At 39.1% G+C, this 26639-nt stretch overlaps 1 pseudogene; it reads right to left on the bottom strand.

Moving 5' to 3' along the window:
- Positions 1 to 25301, bottom strand: LOC102843879 (annotated as a pseudogene).
- Between the last annotated feature and the right edge of the window lie 1338 nt (positions 25302 to 26639).

A 26639-nucleotide genomic window follows, 5' to 3' on the forward strand; every position in this document is an offset into this window, starting at 1 on the left:
TCATAGAGAATCTCTAGAGGAATTTTTACACAGGAAGAAAACCACACTTGCAAAACAAGTCCGTTGTCCTTCCCTCTGCACCTGCCCTGGGTTTGGTCCCCTGAGTAACATCATCCTGAGCAACCGTTTCAGGTAGAACTCTGTTGTACTCTCCAAATCCAGTTTTGTGTCTGGGATCTCAATGAATTCTCTTACTGTGTCTCTTGCACAGTAATATGTGGCTGTGTCCTCAGCAGACAAGGAATTCAGTTTTAAGTAGACTTGGCTCTTGGAGGTGTCCCTGGTGATGCTGACTTGGGATGTCAATGTAGGGTTATACTTTGTACCTCCGGTATAAGTTATAACGCCAACCCATTCCAGGCCCTTCCCTGGAGCCTGGCGGACCCAGTGTACATGATAATTAGTTAAAGAGAATCCAGAGGCAGTGCAGGTGAGAAACAGAACCTCAGAAGGCTTCAACAGTCCTGGACCTGACTCCTTCAACTGTTCTTGGGACAGAATACCTGAAGATAAGAAAAACCACAGTTAGTCATGTGCTCGGAGATAGCATCCTCAGATCTTCATTAATATCTGTGTCCATGAGACACTCACTTTTAGGAGTTGCCACCAAAAAGAAGAAAACCCACATGTGGTTCATGTTGATTTCCATGAGGCCCATGGCTCCCAGAGAGTATTCTCCAGGCTGAGGAAGAGCTCGAGTTTAAATGCAGTGTAGCTCCCCCTGTTGTCTAAGTGTAAATTTGCATGTTGGAGAGGTCTTTGCATGTAAAAATGAAAAAGGGCAAAGAAAAGCTTCTGTGTTGAGGCTTCCTGTGAGAAGAATGTTGTGTCCACAGCAGAACAGTATTCTTTCTGGGATTCTCTTCCACATGAACAGATATTCTAACTAGGAAGTCAGATTCAGCCAGGGATCAAAATTACTTTGGGAACTTGATCAATGGGATCAATTGGTAACAGATATAAAAAAAAGATAAAACAAATCATAAATGGCCTAAGTAATTGCATTCTGATTTATTTTGCGTATCCTTTAAATAACCAGATTTTTCAAAGTGTTAAAATAGCACTGGACATGGCCAAAACACATTTCAAATTCAAACAATACTATGTTCAATCTATTGTTTGTCATATATTGAAACAACAACTATCCAGGGAACTTTGGCAGCCTAGTGCTAAAAAACTGCCCTGCCACCCAGAAGGCTCATGGTTTGAATCCACCAGCTGCTCCATTCTATAAGGTTTTTTTTCACTCTTTTGGAGAAATCTTTAGGTGCACATAAAGATTCTATTTTGAAGAAGGCCATGTCATTTAATTTTTCTTCTGTTGATTGTTCCTTTTCAGTTGTATTTTATAGGTTGTTTATGTCACAGATCACTGCTCCCATGTTTGCTGCAAGTTTTCCTTTGATGATCTTTATAATTTTAGATTATATGCCTGGGCCCTTGATCCATCTGAGTTAATCCATTCTGTGTAAAAAACATCATCCTGATAAGAAAGCAAGACAAAAATAGTATTGACAAAAAACAAAAGAAAATCATACACTCATGAACTGGCTGTTAGTGTGTACCATTAAATAGGAATAGATTCTTGGTTTACTCTGCAGTGTGTTTTCAGAGACAGTGTATTTGCTCAGGAAGAGACTGCTCATCTTTTTCCCATGGAGCAACTGGTGGATTTGAACCATCTGCCTTTGGGTTGGTAGCACCACTCCTTATTAACAAAACGTTGGCCAATAGAATCCAACATCACATTTGGGGGGGGGGAAATCCTTGCTCAGAATCAAGTAGGATTCACACAAAGTATATAGGACTATCACCAATACGTTGGAAAACCATAAGTGTACTCTATCACATCAATTTTAAAGTAGAAATAACCCACAAGATTATCTCAGTTGATACAGAAAAGGCATTTGGTAAAATCTGAGACCTTCCTCTGACAAAAAATCACTCAACAAAATAGGAATAAATGGGAAATCCCTCGACATAACTAAAAACATGGATACCCAACCAAAAGGAACTCTGGTAGCCTAGTAATAAGAAGCTGCATTGTCATCTCAAAGGCATGCAGTTTAAATCCACCAGTTTGTCCATAGGAGAAAGATAGACAATCTCCTCTCATGAAATGGAGAAATAGTGAATGCATTACACTTGCAGATGAGAACCAGCCAAGGATGTTCTCTACTGTCACTTTACTTCAATATTGCATTAAAAGTCATATTCAAAACAATAAGGCAGAAAAAAGAAATAAAAGGCATCCAAACTGTGAAAGAGGAAGTAAAATTAACTCCATATGCAGATGGTATGATTCTACATATAGAAAATCTCAGACTCAGGAAGAAAGTACCTGGATTAATTGACCAATTAAAAAACATGACAGAGTACAGATCAACATACAGATAGCAGTGGAATTCCACTACAGTAACAAATAGAACTCTAGTAAGAATATAAGGAAGACAAGGTTATTTATTTATTTGTTTGTTTGTTTGTTTGTTTGTTTGTTTGCTTGCTGTTGTTGTTGTTATGTGCCTTTGAATTCTTAGCAACCCTATGTAAAAGAGCCTTAAACTCTGCTCTATCCTGTGCCAACCTCACTGTCTGCAACACCACCCCAATCACTGAATGGATCTATCTCATCAAGGGTCTTCCACTTCTGCTCTATTCCTCCGCCCTCCCAAGCATGATGACTCTCTCCAAGGACTGACTGGTCCCTCCTTGCAACAAGCCCAAAGTATGTCAGATGAAGCTTCAGAATCCTTGCCTCCAAGGAGCAGCCTGGTTTCACACTCTCAAGGATGAAACTGTTTGTTCTCCTAGCAGTCCATGCAGTTCATGGTATATTCAAACTCTTCTCTAGCACCACAGCTCAAATGCATCAATTCTCTTTCTATCATCCTTAGTCACTGTCCAGCTCTCTGACACATTGCATGCAATTGTGAAGACTATGGCCTAGATCAGTCGCACCTTAGTCTCCAGCCTGACATAATTGCTCTTCAGTACTCTGGAGAGGTCCCTGACAGCTGACTTTCCTAAAGCACTTAGTCTTTTGATTTCCTGGCTACTGGTACCAAGAGTGTTCATTGTGGAGCCAAGAAAACTAAAACTGTTAACAATCTCAATCTCTTCATCATCCATCCTGATGCTCCCAATTGGCCCAGTAGTGAGAATTTTTGTTTTCTTGATGTTGAGCTTCAATCCATATGGAAGACTGCAGTCCTTTGACCTCCTGCAACAAGTGCTTCAGGTCCTCCTCAGTTTCAGCAAGCAGAGTTGTGTCATCTGAATAATGAAGTTTGTTGATAAATCTTCTTCCAATCTTGATGTTACATTCTTCCTCATACAACCTAGAGTCTTGGATGATCGGTTCTGTGGAAAGGTATGGAGACAGAATACATCCATTGTGGACACCCTTCCTGATTTTGAACCGTGCAGTGTCTCCTTGCTCTGTTCTGACGACTGCCTCTTGGTTCAAGTATAAATTTTGCATAAGCACAATCAAATGTTCTGGGATTCCTATTCTTCTCAGAGTCAGCCATAGCTTGTTGTGATCCACACAATCATCAAAAGTATTAAATACTTTTAAATAAATGTAAGCATAAATACAAAGGAAATATTCAAACAAAACAAAAAATATTACTACAAGAAACCCAAAGAGTCAACTGCGGACATGTGGCTCGCTATTGATCAGCATCTTCAATATCATAAACAGCTGTGAGACCAACATATAAGAGTTAACCAAACTGTAGTGAGACTGTGGCAAGGTGTGGCCTGACATAGCCAGACACTGTCAGAGCCACAGCTTTCCTTGCTGAACAATTGAAGGAAGAGCTGACTTGGGCATGTTAAAAGACGAAGTTTGCTGGATGATTGAGGAAATCAGAGGTTTCTTGCATTTATGTTGCTTGACTGAACCTGGACTTTCACTGTATAGTGTCTTCTGCCATCCCCTACACTTTATAACCTGTTTCCCTAATGAACCCCGTAGTTTTTGAAACAAAAAAAGAAACACAGAGACCTATAGAAATGGAAAAAGTATACCATGCTCATAGATCAGAAGATTTAATCTTGTGAAAATGGCAATGCTACCAAAAGCAATCTACAAATGTAAGGCAATCCCTATCCAGATCCAGTCATCATTTTTTAAAGAGATGTAAAGAGTAATCACCAACATTATATGGAAAGGAAAGAGACTAGAGATAAGCAAAGAGCTTCTGAGAAAGAAAATCCATGATGAGTCTATGCAAAAATTGGAGGTTTCACGGGGATGGCACAATCTGACCTCTACTGCCCTCACAAAAGGGAACAGTCTCTATCAGCAACATCCACAACACAAAACCAATTCCCAGAATGTAGACATGGCCTTCATACTTCCATAATCGATTTCTTCTTCTTTGTTATTTGTTCATTTGTTTGTTTTTTACTCTACTTCTATTAAGTCCAACACCAATCTTAACTGCTGCACTACTGGGATCAAAACCCATTGCAGTTTTCATACAGACTTCATAGTACCCTATTCACTTTTTTGGAGTTATTTAAGGAGTTTAATAAATTACAATTCAGCTTGGCGGCTACATATCCTCTGTCAAGGCACTCTTCCAAGCACCTCACAGACCTTTTTATTTAAGCCTCAGGATTTAAATCAGTGTTCCAAAATTCTCTTAGTCTTACCAGTGATGGAGTCTTCCCTAAGTCTTCCAGTAAGCATGGGCTGTAGCTCCATAGGGCTGCAGTCTCAGTTCAGCTCTGTCTCATTTCAGTCCCTGGTTCTCTGCTGAGGCTGTTGCTACTGTCCTGTGAATCTCAGACTTACTGGTACAGGAATCTCTAGCCCCCAAAAAGTGAGTTCTGCACTCTGCTTCCTTCTTCTTGCTGATATAATTGGTTAATGCAAACATCTAAGAATGGGGGAAATTGACTAATCCCATAATGATTATTTTATGTACAGTCAAAGCTGATACCTAGGAAAGCCAATTTTGAACAGTAAACTTTGATGTCACAGAAGCCTAACACTTCTTGATCTCAAAATCAGTCACAGTATTAAAAATACTTTGGTACAGATACAACAACAGGCCTCAATTTGAACTTGTGTTTTAATAATTAATGGTGATGCCTTTGAGTTGTGGTGCTGGAGAAGCGTATGAGAATACCATGGACTGCTAGGAAAACAAACAGATTCACCCTGGAAAGGGTTAAACCAGGTGGCTCCTTGGAGGCAAGGATTCTGGGGCCTCGTCTGACATACTTTGGACATGTAAGGAGAGACCAGTCCTTGGAGAGGCACATCATGCTTGGGAGGGTGGAGGGACAGCTCAGGAGGGGAAGGCCCTCTATGAGGTGGATTGATTCAGTGACTGGGATAATCAGGATGGGAGTGTCAGAGACAGTGCAATTGGCACAGGACAGAGCAGAGTTTAGGGCTGTTGTACATAGGGTCCCTTTGAGTCGCAAGCGACTCGACGGCACATAACAACAACACACAGTCTGCCCCTGGCCTAGTTTTGGCTGCCAATATCGAGCTCTCCAACGATTGCTTCCACAGAGGTAGTCAATCTGATTCATATGCAGCCCACCAAGTGAGATCCATGCATAAAGTCATCATTTGTGTCTTTTTTTAATAATAGTTTCTTTACAAATTTCAAATACACTATTTTCCAGAACAGATTCTTCCAATTTCTCTCATTCTCCACCCCTCAAATTATTTGTGTCTTTTTAAAAATGCAAAATTCAGTCATTCTATTTCCAGTCTCATTTCTATCACCAACCTTACATTTTCTGCTCATCATTGTTTCCAATGATTGCATTCCAGTCACAATTGTCATTAACTCACATTTATTGCATTGTTGGTCAATTTTAGACTGCAATATTTGGTAAATATTGGTAAATATTCTCAATTTCTTCCTCTTTCATTCTAGGTGTAGGAGCATGTATTGGATAATAGCCATGTTACTGAGGTCTTTCTTGTATGCTTATGGATAATATCATATCATTCACAACAATGTATTTAAGGATGGAAGCTGACATTGAATTTTTTACTATAAATGTAACACCATTCTTCTTCCGTTTTTTTTTTCATTCCCAGCATTGTTGTTGTTAAATACCGTTGAGTTTTAGGCCCTATGAACAAAAGACCTGGACACTTGTATAACTTACATCGTTTCTCCAGGTTCATAGAGTTTCCAGAGGCAAGCTATTTCAGAAGTGGATGCCACTCCTGCTTCCAAGATTGTTTTAATTGGGGAGCTCCACCAAACACTGTCCACCATGGGTAACCATTATCAAATTTGACACATCTGTGTCACAGTGTTCAGCTTCACAGCAACCACGAGTTAATGCTGTACAGCAAGTAGACAGACCAGGGCTATATGACCTAGAAGAATGTTTGACCAAAAACAATTAAAAACAGACCTGAGGGCTGCGGAATAGAGTCACCCACCTTTGGCTTGATAGCATCACTTTCTGTCTGCTAGGCCAACTGATAGTTTACCATATTATTTTCTAATTCAAAGTGGCCAAGGCTGGTCCATTTCAATTTCTAGGATTAGTGATCCTAGTATGTTGATGTTCGTGTGTTCCATTTCCCTTTTTTTTTTTTTTTTCGAATTCTCAGCTTACCAACATTCAAGATATATACACTCTAAGTTCCAATTAGAAAACAATGCTTGTCACTGTTGCGGCTTTTTTTTCTCTTTTTCTCATTTCAACTAACATCCGATCTCAGCTCTGCCATACACTACTATAACTGTGTTCTTCTACTGTCCATAAGGTTTTCAAAGGCATCTTATATAAGAAGTGGTTAGCCGAACCACTTGTGGACATGCAAGTTCAAATTGAGGTAAAAGAAAATGAAAATAAATCCACAAAAAACAAGAGACAATCTTCAATCTATTCGATCTGAATTTCAAGATTTTCTGAGGAATAGGTTTGAGGCATTGAACAGCACTGATTGAAGACCAGATGAGTTGTGGGATCATATCAAAGATAACATCCATGAAGAGAACAAAAAGTCATTAAAAGGACAGAGGAAATTAAAAAAAAAAAACCCAAAGTGGATGTCAGAAGAGACATTAAAAATTTGACTAGAGCACTGAGAAGCCAAAAGAAGGGGAAATATGTCAAAGTAAAAGAGCTGAACAGAAGATTTCAAAAGACAGAGAGGAAAAAAGAAAAGTATTATAATGGAAAGTGCAGAGAGCTAAAACTGAATAATAAAAAGTGAAGAAATTTTTCTTCATTCCTCAAGCAGAGAGAATTGAAAAACAAATTTAAACCTCAAGTGGCAATACTGGAAGATACCATGATCAATATATTTAATGACCTAGAAATCATCAAAAGAAGATGGAGGTAATATACAGAATCACTGTACCAAAAGAACTGGTTGACTCTGAAGACTTTCAGAAAGTACCATATAAGCAGGAGCCAATCGTAATGAAAGAGGAAGTGGAAGCTGCATTGAAGGCATTTGCAAATATTTAGGCCCCAAGAATTGATGAGATACCAATTAATTTATTTATTTCCAATAACAGATTCAGGCTATGTCAGAAAATTTGGAGGACAGCTGTTTGGCCAAAGAATTGGAAGAGATTCATGTTTGTTCCCTTTCCCAAGAAAAGTGATTCAACTAAATGTGAAAATTAAACAATATCATTAATATCACATTCAAGTAAAATAAGATAATTATTTTATAATTCTGCTGAAGGTAATTTTAAAAAATAGCCAGGCAGTGCATAGATAGGGAACTCCCAGAAGTTCAATTAAGATTTAAAAGAGGTCGTGGCATCAGGAACATCATTGTTGATGTCAGGTGGATTCTGACTGAAAATAGAGTGTCGCTTTCCAGCCCCGCCCGCGGGATAAAGGGAAAACAGGACACTGGGATTCGCTGCAGCTTGATACTTCTTTATTATGGTAATGGCGGCGGCGGCGGCATCCTCCTCCCAGCCCCTTATATACCTTTTACCTGGATAACTTTTATACTAATTCCTATTGGCTCTTACTCTACTAACTTAACTATTCCTATTAGCTATTAACTCAATATTCCCATTAGTTTATAACTAACACTTAACATATTCTTATTGGCTAAAACTTAACTTTATTTATCATATCCAATTCTGCCACACTTACTCAATACCATTTATGTTTCTTAATACATCAACATCTGCAGCTCCTGCAGTTCCCCCTTTTTTGTTTTAAAGCCCATGAGCGACAGCGTCTTCTGTTCTTCTTTTAGGCTCTCTCTCCATTATACTCTTGACCCGGTCCGAGCCTTCGTACATCAAGCCTCCATTTTGCAGAACCTAGATGTTCGTGCTCCACACTATGGGGAGCTGCAAGGACCGTCAAGGAAGCATCATGGGGGGCCATGGCCATTGCCTGTTAAATGCGCCCGGACTTGCCTATCCATTCACTTACTCCCTCAGATGTGCAGTCCATCGTCTGGGGGAACAGTATAGCCAGGCTACATTCATCTCTGGTGCAGACTAATATTGCGTATTATTTTCTGAATATGGTGGCTGTCTGGGTCTATCAGCTTGAGGGGTTTACTGCTTGTCAAGCCTACTGAGCCATACTGCAGAGGACATTTGTAAGAGAAACATCCAACTAATGTCTTAACAATGGGCAGAATAAAATTCCTCAATCTTAACAAACAAATATATACAAACATAAAATTTACTCAACTCAAAATTATAATTATCATCCAATACAGACTTATCTTTATCCTAACAATTATCTTCATTTTAACATACTAAACCATATTTCCTTAACTGAGTCTTCCTTATCTGCACAAAGTTGACGTACTACAAAAGCACGTCTGGCTTCCTGTCTCTTTATTTTACATAAACAGCATATACCCAGACAAAAAGCAAGAACAAAGAGTATGGCTAAAGCTCCTACTCCACTCCATGTTTGAAACATAGTCATTAATGATTTCAACAGTTCATCTCCGGTGATAGGTGACACTCTGGTTTCATTGACTTGTAATATCTGGAAGGTCAGGTTCTGCATAAATTGCTGGAATTCTATATCCCATCCTCTGGTTATATACCGATTTAGTTCTAGTAGGCTGGAAGACATATTCTTTACATGACCATTAGTGACACAAATATTAGGATAAGTTGGGCTGCAAGGTATTGATTGTAGCATCCACAAAAGATCCACCTGTTCCTGTAATAAAGCAGTCTGCATATTTAGATTCAACATTCCCACTCTGACATGATTATTAAGTTCATTCTGTAAAGAAAGGGCATCAGCAACTTCACCTGCCAACTTATCGACTATGGCGGCAGTAGAAGTTTGAGATGCCATTGCAATTCCTGCCGCTGCTGCCGCTGCAACAGATGTAGCGATAGCAGTCACCACTGCAGCGGTAACACCGAAGTTCCGCTTATGTCGAGTATGGAGTATTACTGGGGAATCGGCAATTTGACTGACCGGAAAGGTGATAGCGGCAGGGATGCGAACTATAACCATTAAGGTAAAATTCAAAATGCAAGATGATAATTTGCATGATACTTCACTACAGTTTAAAAAAGATAAATTCATAATAGATTGATTAGTAGAAACAAAAAGGAAAGGTGGCTGCAAACAAAAGGGATTCTTCAAGGTAAAGTTTTCCGTGGTATGAAAACTGACCTCACTTGAGTATAGAATTCCTTTTGCACCTGGAGGATCTCCACCTCCGTTAATGCCAGGTGCAGGGGGGGCACCGGCCACGATAGCTTCCATTTTTTTACTACAAATCAAATTTCCAGTACTAAGAATTAATGGTGTAATATTGAGACAAGCTTTGCTTCCACATAGACTAGGTGCACTCCCTAGTAACTCAGTGTTTAAATAGAAGTCAGAGGAGTATAGGACCTGAGTCTATTCATGGGATGGCAATGCATCATTAGGTTTAGGTCCGGAAAGGCATACATGGTTGTTAATTTTATAACAGTAGTATGTAGACCTACAATGGGCCCATGCCGGGGGATAAGGAGCTACTTTAGCAGAAAAACAAGGCATTCTAGTATATTTATCTGTAGCAGAGTTCCGAGTAGGAACGAATGGGTACCACGCATTTTGTACTCCCATAACACCATCATAATCCAAATCAACATCCAATATGGAATATTTTTTAAGCTGAACACATTCTGATGAATACATATATACACTAGAAAAACAAACAGCTTTGGTAAGATTAAAATTTATAGTGACATTCGCTATATCCCATTGAGGTGGTACAGTGGGGAAACTTAGAGACATATTACTAGTTAGTAATGATGATAAAAAGGGGGCATCCCAAGTAACAGCTATTAATGTAGGATAGTTTCTGATTATAGCCCACTGGGAATCAGGAGTACTACTTATCTGCTTCCACCATATTGGTGTTACCAGTATTGTCAGGACTGTCCACGTCTTTGTCTACATCTTCAGTTTCCCTTTGGACGAATCGCACTAGTCTTTCCGGCACCCAGATTTGTACTTCCTCGTTCTGTGGAAAGATACAAACCGCTCCTCTTGACCATGTTAATACTGGATCTGGACCTCTCCATATACCTGAACATATATCTTTCCATTTTGCTCTAATGGCTTTATGGGATACTGGGTAGGCATGTCGTTCAGCAGCTGTTTTTCCATCATTATCTAAATTTTAAAAATTAATAGTAAATAAAGCTAGGAAAATCCTATCCTTTAAAGGGAAACTATTCCCTATTCCCCCTTTTTGTTTTTCAAGAAAACTTTTTATAGTTTGGTGCATTCTTTCCACAATACCTTGTCCTTGGGGATTATAAGGTATACCATGTTTAATACTCACACCCATCTGGGTACAAAAGGATTCAAATTTTTTTGGAAGTATATCCTGGGGCATTATCTGTTTTTAACGTAGCCGGTTTTCCCCATTGACTCCAAACTAATAAACAAAGTGACATGACTTGTGTTGTACTTTCTCCTGTATGTAAAGAAGCAAAAACAATACCCGAACATGTGTCCACTGACACATGAAGGTATTTCAACCTGCCCCCTTTGGGGAGGTGTGTAACATCCATCTGCCAATTTGACAAAGGCTTCAATCCTCTAGGATTGATTCTGACAGGCTGTGAGGGGATATATTGGCTACAAGTGGCACAATTTAGAACTATCTTCCGTGCTTTATCTTTGGTGAGGGTAAATCTTTTCTTCAAAGTTTGGGAATTGACATGATACAACTGATGAAATGCGACTGCCTGTTCTATAGCAGAAAATATAAAAAGAGATTTTGTGGCAAAATCTGCTTGATTATTGCTTTCAAAAATTGGACTTGGTAATAAAGAATGTGATCTTACATGAGTAATATAAAAAGGTGCATCTCTTTGTTGAAGTAGTTCCTTAAGCTCCAGTAAGAGAGAATAAATAGTAGAGCGGTAGTGAAGTCTCCCTGCGGCCTCTAGATGAGTAACTACTCCGACAACATAAAGACTGTCGGAAATGATATTAATCGGGCCAGGAAACATCCTAAAAGCTTGGATGACTGCTTGCAATTCAGATTGTACAAAAGGCAATTTTTCCCCCCAGAAGTATCACTCCTCCTGTTAGGCATATATTGCAACATAAAATACTGTCCACTACATCATTATATATGAACTGTAAGAAAGCACACATTCATCTATAAACTGTCATAGTATTGATCTGTACTGTAACTGAAATGCAGATGAATATGCTGATGTTGTTGTTAGATGCCCTCAGGTCACTTATGACCAATAGTATCCTTATGAACAACACATCCTAAATGTATCCTAATGTGTGCCATCCTCACAATCTCTGACATACTTGGGTCCATTCTTACAGTCACTGTGTCAATACATCTGGTTGAGGGTCTTCTTCTCTATCACTGACACTCCGTCTTTCAAACATGATGTCCCCCCCCCAAGGTATAACCTCTCCTAGCAACATGCCCAAAGTATGTGAAATAAAACTTTGTTATTTTTGCCTCCAAAGAGCACTCAGGCTGCACCTTCTCCAAGACATATCTGTCTGTTCTTTTGGCAGTTCATGGGATATTCGTTATTCTTCTCCAACACTACAGGTCAAAGGCATCAATTCATCATTGTCCAGCCCTCAGATGTATAGTAAGTGATAAAAAAAAATACCATAGTCTGATTCAGGCCCACCTTAGTCCTCAAACTGGCATCATTGCTCCTCAATAATTTTGAAAAGTCCTTGACTACAGAATTCTCAGGGCAATATATCTCCTGATCTCCTGACTGTTGCTACCAATGTTGCTGATTGTGGATCTAAGTAAGATGGAGCTGTTGATAGTTCCAATCTTTATTTTTTTTTTTTAGTTTTATTATTTTTTGTATGTACCATCAAATCAGGCCTGACTGGTACAGGAGGAGATTTTCCTCCTTCTCCAGCAGAGCATCTGGTGGATTTGAACCAATAGTTCCAATCTTTTATCCATCTATCATGATGTCTACGTCCAGTGGCAAGAAATTTTTTTAATACCTTCAGTTCAACGTATACGATTGGTTCATTATCCTATGTTACTTCTTTAAATGATTCTTGGTCAATCCTTTTTGGTGACGTGACTCTTTGGATTCTTTCCATCTTCTTTTAGTGTTTCCTGCATCATTCAAGATTTTGTCTATAGAATCCTTTAACATCACACCCTGATATTTGAATTTGTTCTTCTTTCAGCTCAAGAAATGCCAAACCTGTTCTTTTTAAGTTTTCTAATTCCAACTCGTTGCATAGTTCCTTACAATATTTTACTTTGTCTTCTTAAATCTTTTTGAAATCTTTTAAATCTTCTGTTTAGTTCCCTTGCATTCCAACTCATATTTTTGTGGGGGGAAGAGAGAGGCAGAGCTCTTTACCTTCCAATGTAAGTTTCAGAGTCTCTTCTGATATCATTTTGGTCTTTTATTTCTTCCTTTACTTTATAATGACTTTTTTCATCCTTCATAGATGATGTTTTAAATGTCATCCCACCACTCATTTAGTCATCAGTTTTTAATTCATCAGATTTATTCTTAAATGGCTTTTAAATTCTCTTGGGAGAGGCTCAAGTTCATATTTTTATTCTTGTGAACTTACTTTCATTTTCTTCATTTTCAATTATTTTATTCAAGAAATACACTATTTTTCTCTTCAAGTCTTCTTGTATTATGCCTTTTTAAGAATTAATTTCCTTTATCTAAACCATCAAATAGAATGCTGTACATTATATTCTTTCCAATATACATAGGACAGTAATGTTATTTTCCCTTCCATGTATCAGGTAATGTCTTTTATACCTGCTTTAGCAGATAATATTTTTTTATTTATTTGCTGAACTGCAGATATGTCATACTACTGTTGAAGAAGCATAATTGCATGGCTTTATTTTGCATTTTTGACAACCGAATGAAATAAACATACTTAAAACAACTTTATTGTTTCCTTGAAGAATATATTAATGGTAAATCTTTATCATCTCTTACATTTAATTGGTGGTAAATTCTTATCCTTGCTACCTTCAAAAACAGACAATTTCTTCCACCTACTGTGATGCTAAACCTTGTGCTCTTGGGAAGTCAAATGCCATAACGGATGCTCATGGTAGACTTTGTTTAGTGGAGCTCCAATTACTAGACAGGTTTGGAAACAGGAGTGTCATCCACTTCCTAAACCACATGTCTCTGGAAACTCTATGAACCTGGAGAAATTACAGTAGTTATTGAAAAGCATCAAGCAACCCTTTTGTTCATAAAATCACTATGAGTTGTGCTCAACTCGACAGCAATCAACAACAAAAACAACAGTGTCATTATGGTTCATTAATCTAGAAAACTGTAAAAGATTCTTTTTTAAGATAAAATTTTATACCATCTTAAATTATTTTTAAGATGCAAATTTTATACCTCCTTAAATTATTTTTCAAGATACAAATTCTATACCCTCCTAAATTGTTTAATACTGATCATCCTCCCAGAATTCCACTGGGCTTGGTCGGGGGACTGAGTTGACTATCAGGAGATTACAAGCTAGACAAGACAAGGGCTCCATCAAAACTAGCTCCGAAAATCTCTGGGTTTTGCACATAAGGAGATTCTGGAATCAACACTCCCCTCTCAAATCATCACGTACTGCACACATAAGCACAGAGACATTAAGTCACAGGAAACTATTCTTGCAGCAGAACCTCAGGGGTAACAACATTTCCAGAGAACTGCCTCAGACAGAACTCCTTCCCAAAAGCTATTACCTGGTACTTAGACTTGTTGTTGTTTGCCTTCAAGTCAAGCACAATTCATAGTGACCCTATGACCAAAAGGCCTGAAGCCCCTCTACAACTATCGGCATTTATCAAATTCATAGAGTTTCCATAGGTATGTTGTTTAGGAAGTGGATGTCACTCCTGTTTCCAAACCTGTCTAATAATTGAAGCTCCACTAAACACTGTCTACCACGGGCAGCCATTATGGCATTTGACCTCCCAAGAGCACAAGGTTTAGCATCACAGTAGGTGGAAGAAACTGTCTGTTTTTGAAGATAGCAAGGATAACAATTTACCACCAATTCAATGTAAGAGATGATGCAAGAGTACATTTACCATTAATATATTCTTCAAGGAAACAATAAAATGATTTTAAGTATGTTTATTTCATGCAAAATATTTAGACTTAGAGACTCCTAAACTCGGTAAAAACTGACAGCAGTGTGAAAGACCTGCAGCCCTAGAGCTCTAAAGCGCCAAGAAGCCAAAGCAAAGGGAACAAATCAAGAAGTTAAAGAGCTGAACAGACAATTTGAAGGGACAGCTCAGGAAAACAAAGTATTGTAGTGAAATGTTCCAAGAACCAGAATATGAAAATCAAAAGGGCTGAACTCACTTGACATTTCTTAAGCTGAATTCAAGCCTCAAGTTGCAATACTTAAGGATACTATGGGCAGAATATTAAATGATCCAAGAAGCAATAAAAGAAAATGGTATGTGAGTATACAGAGTATCTGTACACAAAAAAAAATGGCTGACGGAAGAATTTCCTAGAACTTACATTCTAAAAAAAGCCCCCAAACCAAAAACACAAATTATATTCTATTATGTTAATAAGGGTAATGTAGGCTGTCTCTTAAACCTAATAAACTTGGAGATAAACAAATAACAGATGGGGTACAGAAAGAAGAAAGAGCAAATTGGGAAAGAGAGATGCCGCCTTGACATAATCCAAGACTTGAAGGACACTGTGATTTCAGAACCAAAAACAAGTATTCGCCCTCAGACTCAACAGGTATAGAAACTTACTGTAGACATGGGGTTTTTAATTGAAACTTCCAGCCTTCCACATTTTGAACAATAGCTGTTTATTCATTAAAACTACCCACTTACGCTATCATATGACAGCAAAGAGAAAGAGTGCATGCACAGAATTTATTTTCATTTAAAAAAAAAAAATGACTCTAAAACTAGCAACCAAAAATCAAACAAGAACAAATAAGAAAATACCTTTTCCACCATCTTAATAGACTGTTTTAAAACCCATAATTTTGAGGAATAAGGAATGGATGATTGCACTCCACTACAGACTGGGGGGGCGGGGGGGGGGAGGCAGGGGGAAAGGAAGGGGGGGGCGGGGGGGGGGAGGCAGGGGGAAAGGAACAACCCACCAAATTCGAATTTTTGTTTGTTTGAAAGTAAGAGAAAAATATATATTTGCTATATATAGAGTCTCCTCTGAGTGCTTTTGAATCGGTTGGACCAAAACCTACTCAAGACAAAACAGGAAATCTCACTTGGCTCAACTTTGTCTCTGCCCCAGGTACTGAGAGAGTGTTATGTGGTTCTGTGCGCCATCTGCTGGTTGACTGGGTGTCTGGCACAATATTGCATGGCTGTATCTGCTGTGGTCATGTAGCTAATTTCCATGGAGAACTGATTCTTGGCTGCATCTGGGTTGAGGGATAGTGGTTGTGAATCCATGGTGTATTGTCTTTGGACCAATTAGACCTTTAATAAGTCCTTTCCATCCACTTCATGCCTCTCCCTGGTTGCTGTCTGACCCAGTCCCAAATAGTAGTGTTGTTAGTTAATGATTCACCAGTGATGGTGCAGGTGAGAGGGTGGGACTGTGATGGATTCACAACCTGAGGACCTGCAGCTGCACCTGGAACAGGACACTGTGAGACAAAAGAAAAAATGCACCTTAAATACTGCCCCCCTGTGAATTCTCTGACCCACTTTTTCTTTCCAAAACTTACCCACTGGAAGGCCCAGCATTAAATGAAGGGCAATTATAAATGTATCAGACATGTCTGAAGCTCGGCACTTGTAGGCTGTAAGATAATGGGAAAGTTACTTTTAAAGAAGAAGCTATGTCTGACATTAGTCCATATGGCCACAGCTTCCTAAGGGGATTTTTGTCTGCAGACCTGGTCCCTGCACCACATTGTCCTTAGACAGGTGGCATAGAAGGAGGTAAGGGGACTCATTGACATGAAGTTGCATGTTGACTCTGATTCCTGTAAGAAACCACAGAACCCTAGTATAAATTCATTGATTATGTAAGTAATCTTTTCCTTTTTTATTCATTTAAAATTCCTGAGAACTGTTATCATATGAGACTATGATGATAACTATTAGTGAACAAAAGAGATCAAATTATTCCTGTCTTCATGAAGGCTATATTTCAGGGCATTGTCAGACAAAGCGCCCATAACTTCCCTCCCCAGGAAATCACAAAACTGGGAGATGCATCTTTGATCTAAAAAGCATGCATGGGGAGCTCTGGTGGCCTAGTGGCAAGAAGCTGCACTGCAATCCCAGAGGAACGTGGTTCGAATCCACCAGATGCTCTGCCGGAGAAGGAGGCGCAATATCCTCCTGTACCAGTCAGATCTGATTTGACGGTACACGCACACAAAATAATAAAAAAAAAAATAATAAAAAGCATGCATGACAAAAGGGGTATAAACAAGGCTTTTTGTTACATTCAAGGTGAGTGCTGGATAATCAAACTGAGCAAGATATACTCCAGTAATCATGTTCGTAAGAGACATTGAACATGATTTACAATAAACTAACACAACAAACATAAATGGAAAAGCATTATTGTTGTTGAGTACTGTTCAGTCAAAATCTGATTCCTAATTTATCCTTCAGCTAGTTGTTGCCTGTCTTTCTCTCACAGAGCAACTAGTGTTTTCAAACTGAATGCCTTGGGAATGCAGTACAATTTCTTACCCCTTGGCTACCAAAAGTGACTCATAGCTAAACTTCCAGCAGGTTTTCTGAGGCTATAAATCACATTTATGAAGATTACTCATCTTTCTCCTGTGGACCAGCAAGTGGATTTCAACATTGTATCTTTGAGTTGGTAGCTTAAGTCCTTACCCACAAGATCACCATCTATATATGAGAGAGAGAGAGAGAGAGAGAGAGAGAGAGAGAGAGAGAGAGAGAGAAGAGGAGAGGAGAGGAGAGGAGAGGAGAGGAGAGGAGAGGAGAGGAGAGGAGAGGAGAGGAGAGGAGAGGAGAGGAGAGGAGAGGAGAGGAGAGGAGAGGAGAGGAGAGGAGAGGGAGGATAGAGATAGAGACAGAGATAGAGATAGAGATACGTATAGATATATGCAGGCAAATCAAGAGCACATAACAACAACTATATCTATACATGCCTCACCTCTACCTACTCCTACTACATCTTTATTTCTATACACTGGTCTTTTTTGTTATTGTTAATATTACTGACAAATTAAACATATCACATTTTTAAACCTAAATATCCTTTTATTTTGAATACTTAGCGGAGACATTGTTTATTTTTTAGCTGTACTCATGACACTAACTTTTTTTATGTACTCTTTTTCATTCACCAAAAATAACCTGTATGATGACCCAGCTCCTGATGCATCCTTGCCCCATAACCATGACTGAACAGTGCTACTTTATTTAAGGAAGACAGGGGATATCCTCTTACAGAAATTACAGCCTTGAAAATCTGATGCAAAGTGAGTGTCATGGATTGAATAGTGTCTCCCTCAACCCAAACACATGTACACAATGATACAATGTGGAAACTGTGTATTTATACTCTCAGACCTCGCAAATCAAATGGTTACAAGGGATTAACAATGGACTATAAAACCTTTTTACTCCATCTTTGATTTGATTTTATGTTAGGGAAGTTTCTTCATGGTGTAATATGTTTGTTGTTGTTGTTTGATGCAGTCGAGTCGTAGACGACTCATAGCGACCCTATGAATGAACGGCCTGAGCACTGTTCATACATAGAGTTTCCAGAGGCAAGCCATTTTGGAAGTGGATGCCGCTCCTGCTTCCAGGCTTAATTTAGTTGGGAAGCTCCAGCCAACACTGTCCACCATGGGTACCCGTTTTCACGACTGGCACATCACTGTCACAGTCTTCAGCATCACAGCAACCACGAGTTACCTCTGTACAGCAACGCACAGACCAGTGCTGTACCACCTACAACACATTTTACCTTATAAGAGATGAAAGAAGAGGAACTTGAGTCAAGAGAAGGGCCTCAGCTCCTCCATGAAAGAACCACCAGGAGTGGAGTCCAGTCTGTTCAGAACCCAAGCCTTGCTCAAGGAAGCTTCTTAATACAGAGGAATGCTAAGATACATGAAAGACATTCTAGAAATTAACATTGGGCACAGAGAACGAAACAGGGATATCTTTTTTTTTCCTGCACAGCCAATGGAGAGAGAAACCCTCCTCTTAGTGCTAGCACCATTGATTTAGAATACTGATGGCATAAACTGTAGTACAACACATTTGTTTTTATTAAAGTCATCCATGTGTGGCCTCTCACCACTGTTGTGCAGACTCAGTAATCACACTACCCCACTTCCCCCTTTTCACATGGCTGAATTCACAACTGCCAGCCCCTTATCCACAGGGTAGGGTGGTGGTTCTCTTTCCCATGCATTGTGTTTTACAAAACCAATCACCATTGAGTTATGCCCACCATTACCACATCGTTTCAGGTCCCCCGCCAGATCTTTCTCACTTCCTTTGGCTCCACCCTCAACCCTACTAACGGCATTCTTGCTGCTTTTATATCCCTTATTTAATTGAAAAATAATTGCATTTCTTCACTGATAGCTTTCCAGTTATTCAGACATCAATTTTCAGATTTTTTTATTTTCTTTTTAGAGGATCTTTCAAAATTTTCTTGATCATATGGGTACTGGAACTATTGCATATTTTTGTTGGTTTTGTTTATAATTATTAGTTTTTTAAATTATTACTTTTAAGAACTGAAATAAAACCAAACATACTAAAATTTTTGAGAATGGTATATTTCTAATTAACAGATAGCTAGAAATCCATTTCATTGTCCTGGGACATTTGAGCTGTGACCATGTTCTTGCTATGATGAATAATACTGCTATGAACATTGGTGTACAAATCTTTGTTTGTGTCTCAGTTCTCATTTTCTCAGAGTATATTCCAATGAGAAGAACAGTTGGATCATATGAAATTTCTATTTTCAGCTTTTTGAGGAAACGCCAAACTGCCTTCCAGAGTAGTTGTACCATTTTATAATCTCAGTAACAATGTGCAAGAGTTTCTATCTCATCACATCCTCTAAAATTTATCACCTGCTGCCCTGCTAAACTTTGCCACTACTACAGCGGTAAGATGAAATCTCATTGTGATTTTGTTGCATTTCTCTTATTGCCAGTGATTTTGAGTATTTATTCACATGTATGTTGGCCATCTGAATGTCTTCCTCTGTGAGATCTTTCCACGTCTTTTGCGGATTTGCTTTGCATAGTTTTTAAAAGAAATAAAGCAAGGTCAATTAAATGCACTGAGTTCGTGTAGTATAATTATGGGCTAAATATCAAAGATCTAGACAACTACTAAAGAGGACAGAAGAAGAATCAATGCCTTTTAGTTGTGGTGTTGGAGAATAGTATCGAACTTATCATGGACTGCTGGAGAAGGTGAAACCAAGTTGCTTCTTGGAAGCAAGAATTTTGAAGCTCCATCTCATATATTTTGGACATGTGGCCAGGAATCACTAGTCCCTGGAGGACATCATGCTTGGAAGGATGGAGGGACAGCCCAGGAAAGGAAGACCCTGGAGGAGATGGATTGACACAGTAACTGAGGTAACGGGGTATTGTCAATGTGTGTGTGGGGGTAGTTATGAGTCATAGTCAACTCAACATCATATAACAAGAATGTCACAATCATCTTTTACTCTTACAAATATAAACAAAAACTTCAAACCTGAACTAGAGCAACATCATATAACAAGAATGTCACAATCATCTTTTACTCTTACAAATATAAACAAAAACTTCAAACCTGAACTAGAGCAGATAGGAGTTTACAGTTAAAGAAAGTGATGGGGAAAAAAAGAAGAAAGTGATGGCATTTGGTTTATTGTTGCCAGCCAGACAAGCCAATTCTTTCCAAAGTCTCAAGATAAAGACTATGAAAAATTCACTTTTAATCTGTATTTCTATTATGAGGCCTAGAGAAGTAGCAAAATTATTCCAAAAAGATTTGCCTTGGCCTCTTTCACATAGTCAAGTGTTATTTAAAGACCGTTACAGCTCTTATTGCATCTTTAGTATCAAAAGTTGCATGACATTTTCTGTTGCATTTTTACTGGAACCAAACTTTCACTCTTAAACAGAGCTAACACCAGCCTCAGCAGTATTCAGGTTGGTTTATGCCAGGTTATAATATATTTTATCTTCGTTCCCATAAAGACAGGAAGTATACATTTGTCTGCTCCTTGGTTTGTCCTTGCAATCAGCAGGGCTGCTAAGCTACTTCTCTTTACAGACAGCAACTTTTCCTCAGCACATGGAAAATGTGATGTTTGTATTACAGTTTTAGGCTTAGGTGATTGTCACTAGTACAGAGTTTCTATATTATTCTATTTATAGTCCACATTATACTACACAAATGGAAATCAAACCTCAACTTTTCTGAATATTGATATTCACTTATCCAGAAAAGACCTGAACAGTACATTGACAGAGAACAACCAGAAATGCAGGCTGGGTTTAGAAGAGGTTGTGATACTAGGGACATTATTGCCAATGTCAGATGGATCTTGGCAGAAAGCAGAGAGTACCAGAGAATGTCTGTGTTTCATTGACTATGCAAAGGCATTTGACTGTGTGGATCACAACAAATTGTGGCTAACCTTGAGAACAATGCATGATTGATCATACATATGTGAAATCTATACTAGGACCAAAAAGCAGTCCTCAAAACAGAGCAAGAAAACACTGCATAGTTCAAAATCAAGAAAGGAGTGCATCCGGGATGCATCCTGTTCCCATATCTTTTCAATCTATATGCAAAACAGATCATTCGGAAAGCAGGGTTTATGAGGAGGAGTGTGGCATTAAGATTGAAGGAAGACTCATTAACATGCAGATAACACAACTTTACTGAAACTGAAGAAGACCTAAAGTACTTGATGCAAAAGGTCAAGGACTGTAGTCTTCGATATGGATGAAGATCAACATCAAGAAGACAAAGATTCTCATCACTGGGCCAACTGGCAGCACCATATTAGACAGAGAAGAGATTGAGGTTGTTAGCAATTACAGCTTGCTCGGTTCCACAATCAACACTCTTAACACCAGCAGTCAGAAAATAAAAAGATGAATTGCATTAGGGAAAATCTACTGCCATAGACCTCTCTAGAGTCCGGAAGAGCAACGATGGCAGTCTAGATACATATGTACACCTAATCCAGGCCATGGTCTTCTCAATTACTAGTTATGATTCAAAGAGTTGGACAATGACTAAGGATGACAGAAGAAGAAGAGATGCCTTCAAGTTGTCATGCTGGAGAAGAGTCTTGAACATGCCATGGGCTGCCAAGAAAACAAATAGGTCTGTCTTGGAGAGGGTGAAACCAAGTCTCTCCTTTGAGGCTAGGGTTTTGAAGCTTTGCTTTACTTACTTTAGGAATGCAGCTGTGAGAGATTGATCCTTAGAGAAAGATATGATGCTCAGAAGGGTGGACAGACAGTGCAGGAAAGGGAGACCTCAGGTGAGATGGATTAATACAATAACTGGGGCAATGGGGGGTTGGTGTTAGTTAGTTAGTTAGTGTTGGAATTAGTGAGACTGGCTCAGGACAGGGAAGGGTTCAGAGCTGCTGTACATAGGGTCAATGTACATTGCAGGTGACTAAATGGCATATAATACTATGACAGGTTTGGAAGCAGAAGTGGCATCCACTTCCTAAATAACATGCCTCTGGAACTATGAACTTTGATAAATGTCAATAGATGTAGAGGGATGTCAGGCCTTTTGTTCATAGGGTAGCTATGAGTCATGCTCAACTCGAGAGCAATCAACAACAACAACATTCACTATCACCCACAACAGGCCACATGCTATAGTGACAACTGAATGTTGTACCTGCATAATAAACTGTCACACTAGCATTAGCGATTTATTGGGTCATGTGATGAATCAGAATAAAACCTTAAATATATCTGACAGGTGATATACTATGGTTCTTATTTTCTCCTTTTTTTCATGAACAAAATTTTTGAAAGATGTCAATTACCTTCTAAGTATTCAGTACTTTTATTTTCTGTTACTGGTGCTTCTGCTTGTGCTTGTAACCACTATACATCTGAATGTCCTGTAAAATTAGCTGTGGCACCACCCCTCAGGTGCTCAGGTGGAGAGAGGCATGTCAGGTTGTGAGAACCTTGAGGGGTATATTGTAAAGAACAATTCTTCTTCTAAATTAAATATATCTCATGTTTGCTATTTGTTAATATACACTAAATTTATTATGTGGTGCTTGCCAAGTTGATTTTAAAGGTCCAGAGCCCAGACAACCAGCACTTTGCCATTTTGCTTCATTAGAAGTAAAAGTCTCCTGCTTTCCTATAAAAGGTGCAGAGACTGAAGTCGAACTCTGCCACCTTCCAGGTAGGGAATCGCCAAAGGAAGAAAAGAAAAAGAAATCAACTATAAGAGATTTTCTTTCTTTTTTATTTTTATTTTTGTCTATTCTTTTTTTTATATAATTTTAATGAACATTTACAGAGAATTTGGATTTCCATTCATTCATTGCTGCACTTCTCTACCCTCCCAGCCCTCTCCCCCCGCCCCCCAGTTCGCTCCTCTCTTTCAAAAGTAAAAGAAAGACTCCCTCTCTGGTACACAATGCCCCTACGCCCCTCCCACCGCCCCAAGTACATTCCACTATGCAACCTTAATTATGAACTCTTGTGATAACCATAATACCTGTCATACATTGCTTTTAAATTATTCACTCCCTCATCTGTTTCAGTGCAGTATACACAATTTATCCAGTTTTTCTCAGTCTTACCCCCACCCTGATATCAGTCCCATTTTACAGCAGTGGCACCATGCAATATTTGTGCTTTTGCGACTGAGATAGTTCATCAGCATAATGTCCTCCAGGCTCACCCATTTTGAATAATATTGCATGAGTTCCTTGTTTTTCAATTCAGCATACCATTCCATTGTGTGAATATACCACAGCTTCTCTATCCATTCGTTCGTTGATGGGCACCTGGGTTGTTTCCAACTCCTTGCTATTGTGAACAAAGCTGCAATAAACATGGATGTGCATATATCTGCTTGGATGTCAGTTATGGTCTCTTTGGGATATATTCCCAGTAGTGGAATTGCTGGGTCAAATGGTATCTCTATTTGCAATTTTTTGAGAAAGCACCAAACTGCTTTCCACAGTGGTTGCACCATTTTACATTCCCACCAACAGTGAATAAGGGTTCCAGGTTCTCCACAACCTCACCAGCATTTGTTGTTTGCTGTTCTGTTAAATTCTGCTATTCTGACTGGGGTGAGATGATATCTCATAGTTCTTTTGATTTGCATCTCTCTTAGAGCTAGGGATTTTGAACATTTATTCATGTGTTTGTTGGCCATCTGAATGTCTTCTTTAGTGAAGTGTCTATTCATATCCTGTGCCCATTTTTCAATTGGATTATTTACCTTTATCATGTTGTGGTGCTCAAGTATTTTATAAATTCTAGATATAAGCCCCTTATCTGACATGTCATTACCAAACCCTTTTTCCTAGTCTGTGGCTTTTTCCTTTTTAACCCTGTTGGAGAAGTTTTTAGATGTGCATAGGGATTTGATTCTTAGAAGGTCCCATTCATCTATTTTATCTTCCCCTGGTTATAGATTTTTCAGGATACTTGGAAGCCTTTTTATGTTCTGGATTAGGACTACTAGAATTCTTCCAAGCTTTTCTTTAATGAAGTTTATAGTGCTTGATTTTAGTCCTAGATCCATGATCCACCTTGAGTTGGTTTTATAAGAGATTTTAAATTTAGGAAATGTTAAACTAGTTTAGTACTTTTTTCCTCACTTTATAATCATACCATTCTTTTTTAGCAATCATAAGCATCATTATTCTAATTTTTGTCTGTATTTTATATTTATTGAAAAATTACACTTCAAAGAAAAGTCAATGCCATAAAGTTGATGAAATCTTTGAACAGCATGAGGTCCTACTCCACCAGCTAAGACATGTGTCTGTGAGTTGATAATGTGACATAGCTCCAACTCTCCCAACTTCCACTGAGTCTTAGATCTTGTTAAGGAGTGATTTCTTTTTTTTCCTCTCTCTCTCTCCAAACCCAGCATCTCGTCATTAGGAAGTAATCAGAAAGAACATTCTCCCTGGAGAAGGTGAAACCAAGTATCTCTTTGGAAGCAAGGATTTTGAAGCTCTGTCTCACATATTTTGGGCATGTAGCCAGGAGGGACCAGTCATTGGAGAAGGACTTCATGCTCAGAAATGTGGAGGGAAAGGGTAGAATGAGTTGACAGAGTAACTGGGGTAATAGAGGTGGGTATATTAGAGTCAGTGAGACTAACTCAGGATAAGGCAGGCTTCAGAACTATTGCACTTAGGGTACTATGAGTTGTAGACAATGTGATGGTCCATAACAACACCAACACCAACAATATAAGACTATCTATAGTCTAGCTTCTCAAAAGCCTTGCTCATTTTATTGATTGAATAGGTATGGAGGAAGTAGAGATAGAGACAGAGGTAGAGATAGAGATATATACCTCTTCTGATTAAATCCCTCACAATCACAAATAAGGTGTTTGCCTAGAGCTGGTTTCTTATGTTTAGGAGGCCCTGCTACTTGTACTTAGTGTATCTTCAGTGATCACTTAATCCCTTCTTGCTCCTGATTATCTAATTCTGTGTCACCTGGCATCTCTTCACTTTATGTTTATGCAGGGAACACTTACTCTGGAACATCATCACCAGGCCGTTCTTGAGTAAGAAGAAAATACACAAGTCCTTGTCAGGCTCATCACTGTCCATTTTGTGGCCTTGGTATTGAAAAACCTTGAATTGGTCCAGAATTGACATGCTAATCACATGACCTAGAGAAAGTTAGTCCTAAAACAAATAAATGATGAAAGCAAGATGATAGAAAAAGTGGATGGAGAAACCTCTTTTTCTACCTAATGGGGAGGGGGGGAACACACACACACACAAAACCCCAACATGAATAGTATGACTAACTCTGTCTTCTAAATGAGACTGAAATAAATGAAAATTCTGTCGTGGCAGAGTGAAAATGACTAGAAATACAGGCTAAAGATTAGGAGGCTTTAGGTTCTAATAAACAACCCTGCTAGACACTCTCTGCACCTTTTCACTGAATTGAATATCTCCTGTTTGGTGATCATAGGGGCTACTAGCAGCCCAGCCCCTTTCCTGCCTGCAGGGCCCCACACTGACTTCCTCTCACTGTGTCTCGTGCACAATAATACATGGACGTGTCCTCGCTGGTGACAGATCTCAGTTGCAGGAAGAACTTAAATTTGAGGATGTGTCTCTGGTTGTGGAAAGTCCACTCTTCAGGGAAGTAGCATAAGCTGTACTTCCATCAGAGCATATAGTTGACAACCACTGGAGTGCTCTTCCTGGGGGCTGGCAAATCCAGTACCAGCAGTAATAATTAGTTGTGATGGAGAATCCAGAGACAGTGCATATGTGAGGGAGAGGGTATCCGAAGGCTTCACTAGCCCTGGACCTGATTCCTGCAGGGTCAGATCAGACAGGACACCTGGAGGCAAAAAGATTCTAGGTGAGTCTTTCCCACCCCTCACTCAATCCAGTAAATCCTAGAGTCCCTGGGACACTCACCCCGGGGAGTCACCAGCAGGCAGAAGAGGAACCAGAGGATCTGCATGGTTGTCTAGATGATGAAGACCACAACAGAGGGACAACTCAACCTGGGGATTTCTCTTAGAATGCCCAGAGAGATCTGCATGTGGAAGCCAGGCAAGGAGATATAAGTGGCTGAGCCAGATGGCAGTCACTAGTTCTTTCTGGTACTTGGTACTTTGGGTTGTACAATTTCTAAGCCTGGCCTCAGTTCTCTCTCCATGTGTCTGATCAATCCTCTCACCTGTGACAGTGACGGGACTTCCTGACATCTGTGCAACTCCTGCCCAGAGCTCCAGCTGTTGGGTTCTCAGAACAAAGTCTGTGGAGCATAGGGTCATATTCATACATTTATAGTAAAAGCACTGCGTGAGGATGACACTGGCAAGATGAGTTTATATTTTAGAGATTAGTTTTTTAAAAATCCATGTGTGTTGGAGGGACGGAGAAGGATAGGAAGATGTTGACCCAGTGCAGCAATGGACT

This window comes from Elephantulus edwardii, unplaced genomic scaffold (genome assembly GCF_000299155.1).
Source record: "Elephantulus edwardii isolate Elephantulus edwardi_28Jun2011 unplaced genomic scaffold, EleEdw1.0 scaffold00019, whole genome shotgun sequence".
In the NCBI taxonomy this organism is placed as follows: Eukaryota; Metazoa; Chordata; class Mammalia; order Macroscelidea; family Macroscelididae; genus Elephantulus; species Elephantulus edwardii.